Genomic DNA, 7729 nt, shown 5'->3' with positions numbered 1-7729 from the left:
TTATGCAACCCTCCGAATCCATCCGCAGAAAACCTCCTTATCCTCAATGTATTTTTAGTTGAGCAGCCTAAGCATACATAATCTAGAATTACAATCTATGATACCAATATGGAGCTCTTTTGGAATTCTTCACTTCCTTGATAATTTGATCTTTGATTTCTTTGAATTCACCACCTTTGTTGTTTTGATTTCTGGTATCTTCAACTTTTTGGAATTTCTTGGAATTTTGATCTTTTGATCTTCACTTTATTTGCTTCAAAATTCTTCAAACTTTTATTGCAATTCTCTCTTTTTTTTACATGTACCTCACTTTTTTCACTCAAAACCTACATGCTTAAGCAGAGGTGCTCAACCTCAACCTTTATTGGTTAATGATAATAATTTTCCTGGATACATTTCAGGTTTAGGTTGCTAAACATATTGCATCCCTCAAACCAAGCGGGGTTATGTTTTTGTTCCATGATTTCACTAAAACAAGGGAGGCCACAAATGCACTATAACGTATATTGGCTCAACTAAACATTTGAACTTTTATCGGATCATCCCATATAACACTAGTAACTACAGTTCAAATTATTATTACTGGATTCAATTATTAAAAATTTAAAATTTTCAATTTTACTATCAAATTCTATCATTATCTAGCAATTTACTTTTTCTACCCCTACCCCACACTTATTTCATACAATGCCCTCATTGTATGCATCAAAATAAATCAAAGTTTAAAGAAAAGGGAGAAAAAGTAACAGACTCCCCTGGGATAGTGGCGTAAACAGCTCCAAAAGTGTGGAAAACGTGCATCCTGAAGATGGACCTCCTGAAAAAATAGAAAGTTGGTGTAGAACTGGATGAATATGTAAATAAACCATGAACATGACTCGAAACTTCAACTCTTCAAAGTGGATGCTAGTAAGTAGAAGAATGTGGGAAAGGATAAACTGATACACGTCATGGCAAAGAGCACCACGTCGTGATATAAGATGAAAACGCGAACAGCAGGCTGCTTTTATTCTTCAATTTCCATGAACGCCACGACGTGGCGTAAGGAGCCCACGTCGTGGAAACTGAACATCAACAAAAAATGCTTTATTTCTTGATGCATCCTAGCAGCTTGACCAATGTCTAAATGGTTTAAGACTCTTCTATGTAAACATACTTCCCAACTGTAACCTCTCTCCTACTAACATACCCCACACTTATCTTGAATTGTGGGTTCCAACTCATGACTCTAAGCTTCCTTGACTTGACTAGACAAACATGACTCTAGACTTATCCTTATATGCTCCTGAGAATTCCAATGCTAATCTGAAAAAACGGAACAACCCAAAAAAATAAAAGAGTAACATCATAGTTCAAAAAAGTCTTACATTACAAACCAAACTCAAACATAAAAGAAAACACTACTTAAAACAAAACAAAATAAAAAATCAATCATCATCTCCTTGGTCCTGCGCTCCACTTGGTCCTGCTCCGTCATTTTGTGGACGCCAAAGCTCCTCCCATGTTGGAAAATAAGGATACTGTGGTGGCAAAGAAGGCGGATGGGTCACACCCAAATGCGAATAAATACCCTCAGTAAGCTGGGTATGATAAATGACGTGCCCCCGGAGGTTATCCAAAGAAGTTCCCACCCGACTCTGAAAAGGGTCGGTGGGCACTCCCTGTACATTCTGTAAAGTAGCACGCTCTCTCTCCATCTCTCCTCTAGCTCGCACATTTCGACGCCGCGGTCCGGCTGGTGGTTGCTACCCTGGCTGCGCCTCCTCTTGTTCATCATCTATCGGCGGTATAACAAAACGACCCCCGATATTCACCATTGCCCGCATAACTCCCAAGACTTGAATGGTTAAATCAGTGTCCGGGAATCGGGTAAGATTCCTCACAAATTCGTGGGTCAAAATATGATACGACCTAGCAAGGCGAGTAACCAAATGTCCCCCTGTAATCGGACTCTCGGGCCTAGAATTAGCTGCTTTCTTCCCCATGAACCTTGCCAACATATACGGCAAATCACAGCAAACCCCAGGGGTAATAAGAGTCCACAGATAAAACAAATTTTGAATATGGACTTTATCGCCATGATGCTTGTGATTTATAGAAAAATTGATCAGGCGATGTAGAAATCGGAAAACAGGATTCCGAATTTGTGACTCACTCGAGTCACGAGTGTTGTACTCATAGTTGGAAATACCCCGCCAAAACTGGACATCCATAATACCGGGATTAAAATCCCGAACACATCCAAGTAGGAATGGTATGAAAAATGGAGATTGAGTCTCCACTTCGGTATAAAGCCCCATCCGCCAAGCGAATTTCGGAAGACTACACTCTCTATAAACACCACCCAAGCGAAACACAAGTGCCCGGTTGTAAGTAAAATCAATGGTGCGTTCCTCGAAGCATACGGTAGAGAAAAACTCCACCGATAACTCCCGGTATACAGGTTCTTGAATTGCAAACAAATTCATCCACCCGTGACAAGTGAAAGAAAATTGATCCCCTTCGAATGTTTTTTTCCAGTAGCGTTCCAATTCAGCAACCATCCCCACACCACCGAGCCATCCCCAATCGATAATTGGGGCTATCGCAAATTCCCTATTAGACAACCATCCCAACCGATTTTCATATGTAGTTAACAATGGTCGGGGAATGTTTTGAGGAAACTGATATAAAGGATGTATACTCGCCACATCAATCGGGTTTTCCTCCTATGGAATAGCTCTTCGAGGTCCCATTTCTGCATCCAAAATTAAACCAAAGCAGCAAACACCCAAAACATTAAAACAAATAAAACTGTTTGCCAGGAATCACGACGTGGCCAGGCTCGCGACGTCGTGGACCGCAGTCGAAACCTGTGTATCGATCGTTTAGTTTGTATGCGATTTCAACCAGAAATACTACTTAGGGTTTGTTCCTATGGACATTTAAGGGACATGCAACCTAGAATCAACAACTAGTCTCAACCAATTTCGTGAATCTCATTATTCACATAAACCCTAACCATGAAAATTTAAAATTGTAAGATATAACTACAATTAATGGGTAGAACACATACCAAATAGAGTTAAATGACAAGAACTTGCAAGGAATTTGGAAGCAAATTAAGAAATTGGTTGTGGGGACCTTGTTCCCGTTCGTGCGGCAGTAGCAAATGGGGAATGGGAGTGTGCGGTCAAAGGGTTTTAAAGAAATGGTCCCCCCGTGACTTTTTAAAGGCCAAGTCGTGGCTGGCTTTGCCACGTCGTGGACTTTGAAATTTTCGTATGATCCCGTGATTACATTTTTACCATGACGTGGCTCTATCAGACCACGACGTGGCATAGGCCTGATCGCAAAATTTTGTAAAATCACACATTTTAACTAACTACTTTGCATTTTATTTATTAATTAAAGCTCCCCACAGCTAATTCTTTACTAAGTATCAGTTATTAGACGATGAGTTGATATCTTTCCTAATTAAAAAAAAACTCAAAAATTAAAAGAAAATAAAATGCAAACCAAGCTCGGGTTGCCTCCCGAGAAGCGCTTCTTTTTCTTGGAGTCTTGAGCTGGACTCCGTGCCTTCTACGTTGAATCTTCTGAAGAGTCCACCACTAAAATCTTTTGTTCCTTGAATCGCCTCTTGTAAGCTTGAACTCGCCTTTTATATGCCTTCTTTGAATTCTCCTTTTTAGCTTTGACCTCTTCTTCAAGCTTGCGTTTTGTGCCCTTGGGTTCTTCCTTGCACTCTATAGCATCCTCCTCCTCTTTCACCATTGGATTTGTCACTCTTGAAATGACCTCCTCTTCATCACTTGTCATCTCCTCATCCTCTTTGCTCACCCAAGAAGGCAGACTCTTGTAAGCTATGACTTCAATCAAATATGGAACAGATGCCCTCGGTTTTGTTCTTTTGACTTGATGAACTGCCTTGATCTCTTCTTCCATAAGCTTTTCCAGTTCTTCTAGTTCATTGTCTTTGTTAATTGTGAACACCTCTTCTTGAACATAATCCTCTTGAAAGTCTTCTTGTATTCCAAAAACTTCTTGTTCATCTCCAACCCTCAAAGTGAGCTTAGACTCACGAATATCAACAAGAGCTCCAACAATGTTAAGCAATGGACGACCAAGGATAATTGGGACATCGAGATCTTCCTTCATATCCAACACTACAAAATCTATTGGAAAAACAAATTTTCCAATTTTTACCAAAATATCCTCCACTATGCCCTGGGGTTGTGTCACTGAACGGTTCGCCATGTGAATCGTCATTTTTGTAGCCTTCATCTTCTGAATTTCCAATTTTTGATAGAATGAAAAAGGCATCAAATTAATGCTAGCCCCAGAATCGGCTAAAGCATTAACCTTCATTTTATTACCAAACTCACACGGAAGAGTGAGGCGTCCAGGATCCCCCATCTTCTCTGGTGTCTCTCCCAACACGGCTTTTGAGCTTTGTTCACTTAGAACCACTTTAGACTGCTTCTTTAATTGCTTGCGAGTGTCTATCAAATCTTGCAGTAATTTCTGGTGCTCGGGAATTTTGGATAAGGACTCGACAAAGGGAGTATTGATCGGGATCCCCTTCACATGCTTGACAAACTCTATATGCTCCTTCTCCAGTAGACTAAGTGCATCTCTGGGTGGAAATGGAAAAGGCGGCTGATAAACCGGAACAGGTTCAAATACTTTTTGATCAAACATGGGCCACGTCGTGGCCAAAGGAGTGCCACGTCGCGGCGAAGCTGTTTCAGCAACCCTTTCACTTTCGAACTTTGGCTTCTTTGGTTTTGGATCGGGCTGCTGTGGTTCTTCATCCGATGCCTCCAGGAACTCAGAGATTGCTTCTTCTTCAGTAGGCCATTACATGACATTGGGTCTTTACTTCGGGATTCTTCGGGGACAATTTTTCATGAACCAGAGTGGCTAGTTGACCAAATTGTACTTCAAGATTATGGATGGAGGCTTGTTGATTCTTTATTAAGGTTTGTTGTTCCATAATAGCAGAATCAGTGGCATCGTGTCTCTTTTCCGAAGCTTCCATAAACTTCATTAAAATGGTCTCTAGATCGGGTTTCTTCTCGGCTGGTGGCTGCTCCTTTTGATAAAAGCCTCGACCTGTCTGCCTAAACTTCTCTTCTTTTTGCTTCTTATACTCTTCATATGGAAGCCACTCCTTCTTCGGTTTCCTCCAGTCCTCATCAAACTTATCCCCACTAGAGTAGCACACTTGAGCTTTTCTGTTCCCAAACTCATCTAAATTACAGTCCTTGGTCAAGTGTGGACCACTACATCTCTCGCAACCCACTCTTATGGCATTTATTGACTGGTCCATTTGTGTTATTCTTCGATCCAAATTATTCAGCATGGCCATTACAGCTGCTATTTCTTCAGTTTGGGCCCCTCCACCGCCTTTAATTCCATCTTGCCTAGGGTTGTGTTATTCGCGAGAGTGCTTCACGAATTCTTCAATCAGCTCTTTGACCTCCCTTGGATTTTTCTTTGTCAAAGGTCCTTGAGAATCAAGGAGTTGTCTCGTCATAACGTTGACCCCATCATAGAAGATTGACATCTCTTGTTGCACATTTAGATCATGCTGAGGGCAATTTCTGAGCAAGCCCTTGTACCGCTCCCATGCTTCGTATAATGACTCCCCCGGCTGTTGCTCAAAGTTGGTTATTGCCTTCTTGAGTTTGGCTATCTTGGATGGCAGGCAAAACTGGTCCAGGAATTGCTCACACATTTGAGCCCAAGTGGTAATTGTACCCGGTGGAAGTGCTTTTAACCACTCCTTAGCAGCTCCTTTGAAAGTGATGGGAAGTATCCTAAGCAAGACTGTGTTTCTGTTGACATTTGGGACATTGAAGTAATCCGCAATGTCGTTGACTTCATCTAGATGCTTAAAAGCGTCCTCATGATCTTTCCCAAAAAATGGGATATCCTTCAGTGCAGTTAATATGTGCCCCTTCAACTCGAATGTGGCAGTGGCAGGTATTGCGGGCTGGACTAAACCGAGACCCATATCTTCTCGGATCCGCTTCTTGTAAGCTCCCATGGACATCTCTTCAATTGCTGCCATCTCGTTCCTTGGCTCGTTCTCGGGTTTGCTTGTGTGTTCTTCAAATTCCGGCTCGGTATCGTATTCGGACTCGGTTTGGACGGGTGTTTGATCCAAGTGCTCAAAATTGCTCTTGTGCCTCGCGGATGAACTTGACTCTCCTGTCTTCTTTCCCGACTTCCTTGAAAAAGTTGACTTCAATTCTTTTAAGGGCGTCTTTTTCTTGTGAATTGCAGACTCGGGATCTTCAAGTGGTGGCACCAAGGGTGTGTTTGAGCCTCTGGTCGTGAACTCCTGCAACTTCCTAAACTAAAAAAAAAAACATAAAACTGAACTAAAATAAGAAAAACTAACTAACAACTAAAAATCTAGTGTTCTGGATGTCCACGTCGTGGCATGTATCTGGCCACGTCGTGGACTCTGTGACTAAAAGAAAAATTATACTTTGCTGAAAAATTAACTTTTTGTGGTTTTTTATTCCACAAGAAGGATTGATTAATTTAATGCAAATAAATAAGCTAAAAACTAAGCCGTTCCCCGGCAACGGCGCCAAAAACTTGATGTGCACAAAAGTACCCACTAATTTTAATATTTATAACCTAACAAACTTAAACTAATTATGCACTTATAGGCAGTGTACCTAGTCAGATTACAGTATAGTTTGGGTAAGTCGGGTATCGATCACAGGGAACGGTGTTACTAATTAATTTACTTACTATTAAATTAACCTAATTATTAACAAGTTTAAAAGGGGTTTTATCTGATTTTACAAGATCGGACGAACTTAAATCAAATTCAATAAGTAAAACACACTCTTGTTTAGTTTGAATCCACTTCTTTCTTATGGCTAGCTAATGTTTATGGATAATCTAGTTGGTTTTAATTATATTAGTAATTTAGTTCTAACTTTACCAATAATTAACTAATTCATGTCAAACCATGTATGTTCACACACAATTAAACACAGAACTAATTATGAATGTAAATATGCTATGTAAGATTTGTTATATAAACGCAATTATAGTCACAATTCACGTTCTCTAGCATAGCTAAGCTTATTTACTCTAATTACTAACTAAGATTGGTCAATCCTAGCTCTAACAATTCAATGTTCACTAAATCATTAGGTAAACAAGTTCATGCAGTTAATGGTCACTAAGCTACATAGAACATGCAATCAAGCAATTAGATAAACAAACATAAGCATGCTAGGTTATACAAATCAAACACAAGCAATTTTACCAACTAAATTAATCCATATAAATTGAGCTATTCATAAGTTGGAAGCTTCATCTAGCTAAACAAGAGTAGCTAGATTCAGCTGCTCATCATAGCAACTAATAAACTAACACAACTTGAAGTAATAGAAAACATGTTCTTAATTAACTAAAATATAGACCTTTACTCTTTTTGGTGTTGAAAACCTTTTTCCAGAACCTTTCTTTCGCTCCAAATCGCCTTCTGGAACTCCTTTCTTCAGCCAAAAAGTTTTTATTTCGTAATGATTAAGAATACTTAAATAGACTCCAAAATACCGCGCCCCGTCGTGGCTATCCAGGCCACACCGTGGGCTCCAAGTTATCCGTACCGGGCAAGGATTCCTCCATATCGCGATCTTTATCTTCTAGAATTCTCATGCCACGTCGTGGCCGACTTTGCCACGTCGTGGATTTAGTATCTTTCGTGGATTTA

At 40.3% G+C, this 7729-nt stretch overlaps 1 non-coding gene across 1 annotated transcript; it reads left to right on the top strand.

Annotated features, from left to right (window-relative positions):
• Positions 1-5567: 5567 nt before the first annotated feature.
• Positions 5568-5674, top strand: LOC111876078 (small nucleolar RNA R71). The gene has a single exon (XR_002844898.2). It is a non-coding gene; the product is annotated as a small nucleolar RNA R71 (small nucleolar RNA).
• Positions 5675-7729: the final 2055 nt, after the last annotated feature.

This window comes from Lactuca sativa, chromosome 7 (assembly GCF_002870075.4).
Source record: "Lactuca sativa cultivar Salinas chromosome 7, Lsat_Salinas_v11, whole genome shotgun sequence".
Taxonomy (NCBI): domain Eukaryota; kingdom Viridiplantae; phylum Streptophyta; class Magnoliopsida; order Asterales; family Asteraceae; genus Lactuca; species Lactuca sativa.
The sequence above is the reverse complement of the archived record's forward strand: the minus strand, read 5'-3'. Positions and strand labels throughout refer to the sequence as shown.